At 46.4% G+C, this 12,078-nt stretch overlaps 6 non-coding genes across 6 annotated transcripts; all 6 read right to left on the bottom strand.

Moving 5' to 3' along the window:
* Positions 1-140: 140 nt before the first annotated feature.
* Positions 141-331, bottom strand: LOC130329458 (U2 spliceosomal RNA). Its single transcript, XR_008873022.1, has one exon. It is a non-coding gene; the product is annotated as a U2 spliceosomal RNA (small nuclear RNA).
* A 2,067-nt stretch (positions 332-2,398) lies between these two features.
* Positions 2,399-2,589, bottom strand: LOC130329445 (U2 spliceosomal RNA). Its single transcript, XR_008873010.1, has one exon. It is a non-coding gene; the product is annotated as a U2 spliceosomal RNA (small nuclear RNA).
* A 2,086-nt stretch (positions 2,590-4,675) lies between these two features.
* Positions 4,676-4,866, bottom strand: LOC130329446 (U2 spliceosomal RNA). Its single transcript, XR_008873011.1, has one exon. It is a non-coding gene; the product is annotated as a U2 spliceosomal RNA (small nuclear RNA).
* A 2,080-nt stretch (positions 4,867-6,946) lies between these two features.
* On the bottom strand, positions 6,947-7,137 carry LOC130329434 (U2 spliceosomal RNA). The gene has a single exon (XR_008873000.1). It is a non-coding gene; the product is annotated as a U2 spliceosomal RNA (small nuclear RNA).
* A 2,082-nt stretch (positions 7,138-9,219) lies between these two features.
* LOC130329444 (U2 spliceosomal RNA) lies at positions 9,220-9,410 on the bottom strand. The gene has a single exon (XR_008873009.1). It is a non-coding gene; the product is annotated as a U2 spliceosomal RNA (small nuclear RNA).
* Positions 9,411-11,494: 2,084 nt separating this feature from the next.
* Positions 11,495-11,685, bottom strand: LOC130329443 (U2 spliceosomal RNA). Its single transcript, XR_008873008.1, has one exon. It is a non-coding gene; the product is annotated as a U2 spliceosomal RNA (small nuclear RNA).
* Between the last annotated feature and the right edge of the window lie 393 nt (positions 11,686-12,078).

The raw sequence follows: 12,078 nt of genomic DNA, 5'->3' as shown, positions 1-12,078 counted from the left end.
GAAGCAGAAGCAGCAGCAGCACCACCTTTTGTTTTTTGGCTGCAGCAGCAGCAGCAGCAAGGCCCACAGGGCTGGCTAGCTGGCTAGCCAGCAAGCAGGTAGCAATGAAAGTAGGAATCTTTCTTTTTAACCCTGTAAGGGGGTGGTGCACTGTACCCGAAGATACTGCCATATCGGGTCAATGCATAGGGCGACGGAAGCAAGCTTCGAAATCGGCCCCTGTTCTCAAAAATCCATTTAATATATGGTCCCCAGATAGGGGACGTATCAGATATTAAACTGATAAGAACAGATACTACACTTGATCTTAGCCAAAAGGCCGAGAAGCGATAACCGTGAAAGGGGCGGGCCCAACAAGGTCCCCTTCATGGGCACTATCACTGCTTGCTGTCAGGGAGGCTGCCAGACAATTTTCCATGCACACTCTGGGCTGGGGGGCAGTCAACCACCAGTACACACAGCAGAACCTAAACCCATACCATTATTGCTAAGCAGCAAGACAGGGGCCCATTGCACTCCCACGGGGCCTTTTTAAATGCAATCCATAACCCGGATTTGCCAGGAACCCTTCTTACTCCTCCTACTTGCATGTGACACTGGGCTTAGGATCTGCATAGGAAACACACACACAAGCACACACCTACCTTTGTTGCCTGCAGATGCCTCCTTGGCTGTCCCCAAACGGTATCAAACCAACACCCACGGGAAGCTGTAAGCATAGAGGACATGCCTGCACCCCATTGGACTTACCTGTGTGGGTTAAACCCGGGTTATTTGACAACCTATGGCGGTGATGGTTCTGCTCAGGCAGAGCAGTGCTGATGCTCCTCATAAAGCTGTCGCTGCTGTGAAGGTTCTAGGTGACATCACAAATCCCTATGGTTACATACACAACAAAGCTGGGTTGTTGTTGTTTACACTCTGCAAGGCCTGTGGAAGTGAGTGACATCATAGCACTGTAGTTCTGAGGGTTCTAGATGGATGCAACAATCTCCTGTTGCTTCTATGAAGGCCATAATAGACGACATCACCAAACAGCTCCATAGTCACATACACAGCAAAGGAGAGATGTTGTTTACACCTAGTGATGTCAGTGGTATTGAGTGACATCACAGCACAGTGCTAAGGCTCCTGGGCCTGGACACAGCAGCGGCTGCAATATCTCAACGGAGAATACGTTTATATATATGTGTGTGTGTGCGCGTATATATATATATATATATATATATATTTCTCCGCCGAAATCACTTTTAAACCCATTTCCACCTTTTTTTCCCTTCTCTTCCTCTTACTTTTTTTTCACGTTTTTTTACGTTTTTCTCCTTTTCGCCTCTTTTCTGGGCGTATTATTCTTCTTTTTCTTCTTTTTTTTCGTCTAATGCATACCCCATCAGTGCAGCAATGCTTATTCAATACCGCCAGCAGATGGAGACACTGGGGGATAATTTTCTAAGGATTTATACTGATTTTTCCTGTCTGAATTTGTCGCACAGAAAGTTGCAGGCCAAATATGTGTGACATTTCTGCGACTTTAGCTTCTAGAGCATTTTTACAACATTATACATAGGTGCTGAATACATAAAAAGCGACTGTTCAGCGACAGACAAGTCGCATCGGCTGAAAGTAGGCCAGAATGTCAGTCCATGTTGGAGCAGGTTTAGATACAGTCTAAAGCATAGATCTCAAAGTCTGTGCACAGAATTTAGCAAGGGCCTCGCACCTTCTGATGCATCAGGTAGGTGCACAATAGCATAGCCTAACCCTCTGTACTTTGGTCTATATTGATGCGGGACATAGACAGCCAGCTGATGACCAATTCATTAGTGCAATGGATGGCTGGAAGCATTTGTCTTTGCCTTTGCAATACCACAGAAGCAATGCATGGTCAATGTACAGCAATGACACACCTGTGTGAACAGCCAGGAGACCCCCCCCCCCATGTTATGTTACATAGTTACATAGTTAGTACGGTCGAAAAAAGACATATGTCCATCAAGTTCAACCAGGGAATTAAGGGGTAGGGGTGTGGCGCGATATTGGGGAAGGGATGAGATTTTATATTTCTTCATAAGCATTAATCTTATTTTGTCAATTAGGAACATTCAGCACCCACCCGCTATCAAGGCAGCTGCCTATCATGTCATGCCCTACCTGCACAGGTGTGCTGGCTACTCAAATGATCCAATTAAGGAGGCCATTTAGTCAGCAGCAGCAGAAGTCCTGTGCCTGGACGCTCCAACAGCGGCCAGACACAAGCAGAAGCAGAAGCAGCAGCAGCACCACCTTTTGTTTTTTGGCTGCAGCAGCAGCAGCAGCAAGGCCCACAGGGCTGGCTAGCTGGCTAGCCAGCAAGCAGGTAGCAATGAAAGTAGGAATCTTTCTTTTTAACCCTGTAAGGGGGTGGTGCACTGTACCCGAAGATACTGCCATATCGGGTCAATGCATAGGGCGACGGAAGCAAGCTTCGAAATCGGCCCCCGTTCTCAAAAATCCATTTAATATATGGTCCCCAGATAGGGGACGTATCAGATATTAAACTGATAAGAACAGATACTACACTTGATCTTAGCCAAAAGGCCGAGAAGCGATAACCGTGAAAGGGGCGGGCCCAACAAGGTCCCCTTCATGGGCACTATCACTGCTTGCTGTCAGGGAGGCTGCCAGACAATTTTCCATGCACACTCTGGGCTGGGGGGCAGTCAACCACCAGTACACACAGCAGAACCTAAACCCATACCATTATTGCTAAGCAGCAAGACAGGGGCCCATTGCACTCCCACGGGGCCTTTTTAAATGCAATCCATAACCCGGATTTGCCAGGAACCCTTCTTACTCCTCCTACTTGCATGTGACACTGGGCTTAGGATCTGCATAGGAAACACACACACAAGCACACACCTACCTTTGTTGCCTGCAGATGCCTCCTTGGCTGTCCCCAAACGGTATCAAACCAACACCCACGGGAAGCTGTAAGCATAGAGGACATGCCTGCACCCCATTGGACTTACCTGTGTGGGTTAAACCCGGGTTATTTGACAACCTATGGCGGTGATGGTTCTGCTCAGGCAGAGCAGTGCTGATGCTCCTCATAAAGCTGTCGCTGCTGTGAAGGTTCTAGGTGACATCACAAATCCCTATGGTTACATACACAACAAAGCTGGGTTGTTGTTGTTTACACTCTGCAAGGCCTGTGGAAGTGAGTGACATCATAGCACTGTAGTTCTGAGGGTTCTAGATGGATGCAACAATCTCCTGTTGCTTCTATGAAGGCCATAATAGACGACATCACCAAACAGCTCCATAGTCACATACACAGCAAAGGAGAGATGTTGTTTACACCTAGTGATGTCAGTGGTATTGAGTGACATCACAGCACAGTGCTAAGGCTCCTGGGCCTGGACACAGCAGCGGCTGCAATATCTCAACGGAGAATACGTTTATATATATGTGTGTGTGTGCGCGTATATATATATATATATATATATATATATATATATATATATATTCTCCGCCGAAATCACTTTTAAACCCATTTCCACCTTTTTTTCCCTTCTCTTCCTCTTACTTTTTTTTCACGTTTTTTTACGTTTTTCTCCTTTTCGCCTCTTTTCTGGGCGTATTATTCTTCTTTTTCTTCTTTTTTTTCGTCTAATGCATACCCCATCAGTGCAGCAATGCTTATTCAATACCGCCAGCAGATGGAGACACTGGGGGATAATTTTCTAAGGATTTATACTGATTTTTCCTGTCTGAATTTGTCGCACAGAAAGTTGCAGGCCAAATATGTGTGACATTTCTGCGACTTTAGCTTCTAGAGCATTTTTACAACATTATACATAGGTGCTGAATACATAAAAAGCGACTGTTCAGCGACAGACAAGTCGCATCGGCTGAAAGTAGGCCAGAATGTCAGTCCATGTTGGAGCAGGTTTAGATACAGTCTAAAGCATAGATCTCAAAGTCTGTGCACAGAATTTAGCAAGGGCCTCGCACCTTCTGATGCATCAGGTAGGTGCACAATAGCATAGCCTAACCCTCTGTACTTTGGTCTATATTGATGCGGGACATAGACAGCCAGCTGATGACCAATCCATTAGTGCAATGGATGGCTGGAAGCATTTGTCTTTGCCTTTGCAATACCACAGAAGCAATGCATGGTCAATGTACAGCAATGACACACCTGTGTGAACAGCCAGGAGACCCCCCCCCCCCATGTTATGTTACATAGTTACATAGTTAGTACGGTCGAAAAAAGACATATGTCCATCAAGTTCAACCAGGGAATTAAGGGGTAGGGGTGTGGCGCGATATTGGGGAAGGGATGAGATTTTATATTTCTTCATAAGCATTAATCTTATTTTGTCAATTAGGAACATTCAGCACCCACCCGCTATCAAGGCAGCTGCCTATCATGTCATGCCCTACCTGCACAGGTGTGCTGGCTACTCAAATGATCCAATTAAGGAGGCCATTTAGTCAGCAGCAGCAGAAGTCCTGTGCCTGGACGCTCCAACAGCGGCCAGACACAAGCAGAAGCAGAAGCAGCAGCAGCACCACCTTTTGTTTTTTGGCTGCAGCAGCAGCAGCAGCAGCAAGGCCCACAGGGCTGGCTAGCTGGCTAGCCAGCAAGCAGGTAGCAATGAAAGTAGGAATCTTTCTTTTTAACCCTGTAAGGGGGTGGTGCACTGTACCCGAAGATACTGCCATATCGGGTCAATGCATAGGGCGACGGAAGCAAGCTTCGAAATCGGCCCCTGTTCTCAAAAATCCATTTAATATATGGTCCCCAGATAGGGGACGTATCAGATATTAAACTGATAAGAACAGATACTACACTTGATCTTAGCCAAAAGGCCGAGAAGCGATAACCGTGAAAGGGGCGGGCCCAACAAGGTCCCCTTCATGGGCACTATCACTGCTTGCTGTCAGGGAGGCTGCCAGACAATTTTCCATGCACACTCTGGGCTGGGGGGCAGTCAACCACCAGTACACACAGCAGAACCTAAACCCATACCATTATTGCTAAGCAGCAAGACAGGGGCCCATTGCACTCCCACGGGGCCTTTTTAAATGCAATCCATAACCCGGATTTGCCAGGAACCCTTCTTACTCCTCCTACTTGCATGTGACACTGGGCTTAGGATCTGCATAGGAAACACACACACAAGCACACACCTACCTTTGTTGCCTGCAGATGCCTCCTTGGCTGTCCCCAAACGGTATCAAACCAACACCCACGGGAAGCTGTAAGCATAGAGGACATGCCTGCACCCCATTGGACTTACCTGTGTGGGTTAAACCCGGGTTATTTGACAACCTATGGCGGTGATGGTTCTGCTCAGGCAGAGCAGTGCTGATGCTCCTCATAAAGCTGTCGCTGCTGTGAAGGTTCTAGGTGACATCACAAATCCCTATGGTTACATACACAACAAAGCTGGGTTGTTGTTGTTTACACTCTGCAAGGCCTGTGGAAGTGAGTGACATCATAGCACTGTAGTTCTGAGGGTTCTAGATGGATGCAACAATCTCCTGTTGCTTCTATGAAGGCCATAATAGACGACATCACCAAACAGCTCCATAGTCACATACACAGCAAAGGAGAGATGTTGTTTACACCTAGTGATGTCAGTGGTATTGAGTGACATCACAGCACAGTGCTAAGGCTCCTGGGCCTGGACACAGCAGCGGCTGCAATATCTCAACGGAGAATACGTTTATATATATGTGTGTGTGTGCGCGTATATATATATATATATATATATATATATATATATATATTTCTCCGCCGAAATCACTTTTAAACCCATTTCCACCTTTTTTTCCCTTCTCTTCCTCTTACTTTTTTTTCACGTTTTTTTACGTTTTTCTCCTTTTCGCCTCTTTTCTGGGCGTATTATTCTTCTTTTTCTTCTTTTTTTTCGTCTAATGCATACCCCATCAGTGCAGCAATGCTTATTCAATACCGCCAGCAGATGGAGACACTGGGGGATAATTTTCTAAGGATTTATACTGATTTTTCCTGTCTGAATTTGTCGCACAGAAAGTTGCAGGCCAAATATGTGTGACATTTCTGCGACTTTAGCTTCTAGAGCATTTTTACAACATTATACATAGGTGCTGAATACATAAAAAGTGACTGTTCAGCGACAGACAAGTCGCATCGGCTGAAAGTAGGCCAGAATGTCAGTCCATGTTGGAGCAGGTTTAGATACAGTCTAAAGCATAGATCTCAAAGTCTGTGCACAGAATTTAGCAAGGGCCTCACACCTTCTGATGCATCAGGTAGGTGCACAATAGCATAGCCTAACCCTCTGTACTTTGGTCTATATTGATGCGGGACATAGACAGCCAGCTGATGACCAATCCATTAGTGCAATGGATGGCTGGAAGCATTTGTCTTTGCCTTTGCAATACCACAGAAGCAATGCATGGTCAATGTACAGCAATGACACACCTGTGTGAACAGCCAGGAGACCCCCCCCCCCCATGTTATGTTACATAGTTACATAGTTAGTACGGTCGAAAAAAGACATATGTCCATCAAGTTCAACCAGGGAATTAAGGGGTAGGGGTGTGGCGCGATATTGGGGAAGGGATGAGATTTTATATTTCTTCATAAGCATTAATCTTATTTTGTCAATTAGGAACATTCAGCACCCACCCGCTATCAAGGCAGCTGCCTATCATGTCATGCCCTACCTGCACAGGTGTGCTGGCTACTCAAATGATCCAATTAAGGAGGCCATTTAGTCAGCAGCAGCAGAAGTCCTGTGCCTGGACGCTCCAACAGCGGCCAGACACAAGCAGAAGCAGAAGCAGCAGCAGCACCACCTTTTGTTTTTTGGCTGCAGCAGCAGCAGCAGCAAGGCCCACAGGGCTGGCTAGCTGGCTAGCCAGCAAGCAGGTAGCAATGAAAGTAGGAATCTTTCTTTTTAACCCTGTAAGGGGGTGGTGCACTGTACCCGAAGATACTGCCATATCGGGTCAATGCATAGGGCGACGGAAGCAAGCTTCGAAATCGGCCCCTGTTCTCAAAAATCCATTTAATATATGGTCCCCAGATAGGGGACGTATCAGATATTAAACTGATAAGAACAGATACTACACTTGATCTTAGCCAAAAGGCCGAGAAGCGATAACCGTGAAAGGGGCGGGCCCAACAAGGTCCCCTTCATGGGCACTATCACTGCTTGCTGTCAGGGAGGCTGCCAGACAATTTTCCATGCACACTCTGGGCTGGGGGGCAGTCAACCACCAGTACACACAGCAGAACCTAAACCCATACCATTATTGCTAAGCAGCAAGACAGGGGCCCATTGCACTCCCACGGGGCCTTTTTAAATGCAATCCATAACCCGGATTTGCCAGGAACCCTTCTTACTCCTCCTACTTGCATGTGACACTGGGCTTAGGATCTGCATAGGAAACACACACACAAGCACACACCTACCTTTGTTGCCTGCAGATGCCTCCTTGGCTGTCCCCAAACGGTATCAAACCAACACCCACGGGAAGCTGTAAGCATAGAGGACATGCCTGCACCCCATTGGACTTACCTGTGTGGGTTAAACCCGGGTTATTTGACAACCTATGGCGGTGATGGTTCTGCTCAGGCAGAGCAGTGCTGATGCTCCTCATAAAGCTGTCGCTGCTGTGAAGGTTCTAGGTGACATCACAAATCCCTATGGTTACATACACAACAAAGCTGGGTTGTTGTTGTTTACACTCTGCAAGGCCTGTGGAAGTGAGTGACATCATAGCACTGTAGTTCTGAGGGTTCTAGATGGATGCAACAATCTCCTGTTGCTTCTATGAAGGCCATAATAGACGACATCACCAAACAGCTCCATAGTCACATACACAGCAAAGGAGAGATGTTGTTTACACCTAGTGATGTCAGTGGTATTGAGTGACATCACAGCACAGTGCTAAGGCTCCTGGGCCTGGACACAGCAGCGGCTGCAATATCTCAACGGAGAATACGTTTATATATATGTGTGTGTGTGCGCGTATATATATATATATATATATATATATATATATATATATATTTCTCCGCCGAAATCACTTTTAAACCCATTTCCACCTTTTTTTCCCTTCTCTTCCTCTTACTTTTTTTTCACGTTTTTTTACGTTTTTCTCCTTTTCGCCTCTTTTCTGGGCGTATTATTCTTCTTTTTCTTCTTTTTTTTCGTCTAATGCATACCCCATCAGTGCAGCAATGCTTATTCAATACCGCCAGCAGATGGAGACACTGGGGGATAATTTTCTAAGGATTTATACTGATTTTTCCTGTCTGAATTTGTCGCACAGAAAGTTGCAGGCCAAATATGTGTGACATTTCTGCGACTTTAGCTTCTAGAGCATTTTTACAACATTATACATAGGTGCTGAATACATAAAAAGCGACTGTTCAGCGACAGACAAGTCGCATCGGCTGAAAGTAGGCCAGAATGTCAGTCCATGTTGGAGCAGGTTTAGATACAGTCTAAAGCATAGATCTCAAAGTCTGTGCACAGAATTTAGCAAGGGCCTCGCACCTTCTGATGCATCAGGTAGGTGCACAATAGCATAGCCTAACCCTCTGTACTTTGGTCTATATTGATGCGGGACATAGACAGCCAGCTGATGACCAATCCATTAGTGCAATGGATGGCTGGAAGCATTTGTCTTTGCCTTTGCAATACCACAGAAGCAATGCATGGTCAATGTACAGCAATGACACACCTGTGTGAACAGCCAGGAGACCCCCCCCCCCCATGTTATGTTACATAGTTACATAGTTAGTACGGTCGAAAAAAGACATATGTCCATCAAGTTCAACCAGGGAATTAAGGGGTAGGGGTGTGGCGCGATATTGGGGAAGGGATGAGATTTTATATTTCTTCATAAGCATTAATCTTATTTTGTCAATTAGGAACATTCAGCACCCACCCGCTATCAAGGCAGCTGCCTATCATGTCATGCCCTACCTGCACAGGTGTGCTGGCTACTCAAATGATCCAATTAAGGAGGCCATTTAGTCAGCAGCAGCAGAAGTCCTGTGCCTGGACGCTCCAACAGCGGCCAGACACAAGCAGAAGCAGAAGCAGCAGCAGCACCACCTTTTGTTTTTTGGCTGCAGCAGCAGCAGCAGCAAGGCCCACAGGGCTGGCTAGCTGGCTAGCCAGCAAGCAGGTAGCAATGAAAGTAGGAATCTTTCTTTTTAACCCTGTAAGGGGGTGGTGCACTGTACCCGAAGATACTGCCATATCGGGTCAATGCATAGGGCGACGGAAGCAAGCTTCGAAATCGGCCCCCGTTCTCAAAAATCCATTTAATATATGGTCCCCAGATAGGGGACGTATCAGATATTAAACTGATAAGAACAGATACTACACTTGATCTTAGCCAAAAGGCCGAGAAGCGATAACCGTGAAAGGGGCGGGCCCAACAAGGTCCCCTTCATGGGCACTATCACTGCTTGCTGTCAGGGAGGCTGCCAGACAATTTTCCATGCACACTCTGGGCTGGGGGGCAGTCAACCACCAGTACACACAGCAGAACCTAAACCCATACCATTATTGCTAAGCAGCAAGACAGGGGCCCATTGCACTCCCACGGGGCCTTTTTAAATGCAATCCATAACCCGGATTTGCCAGGAACCCTTCTTACTCCTCCTACTTGCATGTGACACTGGGCTTAGGATCTGCATAGGAAACACACACACAAGCACACACCTACCTTTGTTGCCTGCAGATGCCTCCTTGGCTGTCCCCAAACGGTATCAAACCAACACCCACGGGAAGCTGTAAGCATAGAGGACATGCCTGCACCCCATTGGACTTACCTGTGTGGGTTAAACCCGGGTTATTTGACAACCTATGGCGGTGATGGTTCTGCTCAGGCAGAGCAGTGCTGATGCTCCTCATAAAGCTGTCGCTGCTGTGAAGGTTCTAGGTGACATCACAAATCCCTATGGTTACATACACAACAAAGCTGGGTTGTTGTTGTTTACACTCTGCAAGGCCTGTGGAAGTGAGTGACATCATAGCACTGTAGTTCTGAGGGTTCTAGATGGATGCAACAATCTCCTGTTGCTTCTATGAAGGCCATAATAGACGACATCACCAAACAGCTCCATAGTCACATACACAGCAAAGGAGAGATGTTGTTTACACCTAGTGATGTCAGTGGTATTGAGTGACATCACAGCACAGTGCTAAGGCTCCTGGGCCTGGACACAGCAGCGGCTGCAATATCTCAACGGAGAATACGTTTATATATATGTGTGTGTGTGCGCGTATATATATATATATATATATATATATATATATATATATATATATTTCTCCGCCGAAATCACTTTTAAACCCATTTCCACCTTTTTTTCCCTTCTCTTCCTCTTACTTTTTTTTCACGTTTTTTTACGTTTTTCTCCTTTTCGCCTCTTTTCTGGGCGTATTATTCTTCTTTTTCTTCTTTTTTTTCGTCTAATGCATACCCCATCAGTGCAGCAATGCTTATTCAATACCGCCAGCAGATGGAGACACTGGGGGATAATTTTCTAAGGATTTATACTGATTTTTCCTGTCTGAATTTGTCGCACAGAAAGTTGCAGGCCAAATATGTGTGACATTTCTGCGACTTTAGCTTCTAGAGCATTTTTACAACATTATACATAGGTGCTGAATACATAAAAAGCGACTGTTCAGCGACAGACAAGTCGCATCGGCTGAAAGTAGGCCAGAATGTCAGTCCATGTTGGAGCAGGTTTAGATACAGTCTAAAGCATAGATCTCAAAGTCTGTGCACAGAATTTAGCAAGGGCCTCGCACCTTCTGATGCATCAGGTAGGTGCACAATAGCATAGCCTAACCCTCTGTACTTTGGTCTATATTGATGCGGGACATAGACAGCCAGCTGATGACCAATCCATTAGTGCAATGGATGGCTGGAAGCATTTGTCTTTGCCTTTGCAATACCACAGAAGCAATGCATGGTCAATGTACAGCAATGACACACCTGTGTGAACAGCCAGGAGACCCCCCCCCCATGTTATGTTACATAGTTACATAGTTAGTACGGTCGAAAAAAGACATATGTCCATCAAGTTCAACCAGGGAATTAAGGGGTAGGGGTGTGGCGCGATATTGGGGAAGGGATGAGATTTTATATTTCTTCATAAGCATTAATCTTATTTTGTCAATTAGGAACATTCAGCACCCACCCGCTATCAAGGCAGCTGCCTATCATGTCATGCCCTACCTGCACAGGTGTGCTGGCTACTCAAATGATCCAATTAAGGAGGCCATTTAGTCAGCAGCAGCAGAAGTCCTGTGCCTGGACGCTCCAACAGCGGCCAGACACAAGCAGAAGCAGAAGCAGCAGCAGCACCACCTTTTGTTTTTTGGCTGCAGCAGCAGCAGCAGCAAGGCCCACAGGGCTGGCTAGCTGGCTAGCCAGCAAGCAGGTAGCAATGAAAGTAGGAATCTTTCTTTTTAACCCTGTAAGGGGGTGGTGCACTGTACCCGAAGATACTGCCATATCGGGTCAATGCATAGGGCGACGGAAGCAAGCTTCGAAATCGGCCCCCGTTCTCAAAAATCCATTTAATATATGGTCCCCAGATAGGGGACGTATCAGATATTAAACTGATAAGAACAGATACTACACTTGATCTTAGCCAAAAGGCCGAGAAGCGATAACCGTGAAAGGGGCGGGCCCAACAAGGTCCCCTTCATGGGCACTATCACTGCTTGCTGTCAGGGAGGCTGCCAGACAATTTTCCATGCACACTCTGGGCTGGGGGGCAGTCAACCACCAGTACACACAGCAGAACCTAAACCCATACCATTATTGCTAAGCAGCAAGACAGGGGCCCATTGCACTCCCACGGGGCCTTTTTAAATGCAATCCATAACCCGGATTTGCCAGGAACCCTTCTTACTCCTCCTACTTGCATGTGACACTGGGCTTAGGATCTGCATAGGAAACACACACACAAGCACACACCTACCTTTGTTGCCTGCAGATGCCTCCTTGGCTGTCCCCAAACGGTATCAAACCAACACCCACGGGAAGCTGTAAGCATAGAGG

This window comes from Hyla sarda, unplaced genomic scaffold (assembly GCF_029499605.1).
Source record: "Hyla sarda isolate aHylSar1 unplaced genomic scaffold, aHylSar1.hap1 scaffold_318, whole genome shotgun sequence".
NCBI lineage: Eukaryota > Metazoa > Chordata > Amphibia > Anura > Hylidae > Hyla > Hyla sarda.
The sequence above is the reverse complement of the archived record's forward strand: the minus strand, read 5'-3'. Positions and strand labels throughout refer to the sequence as shown.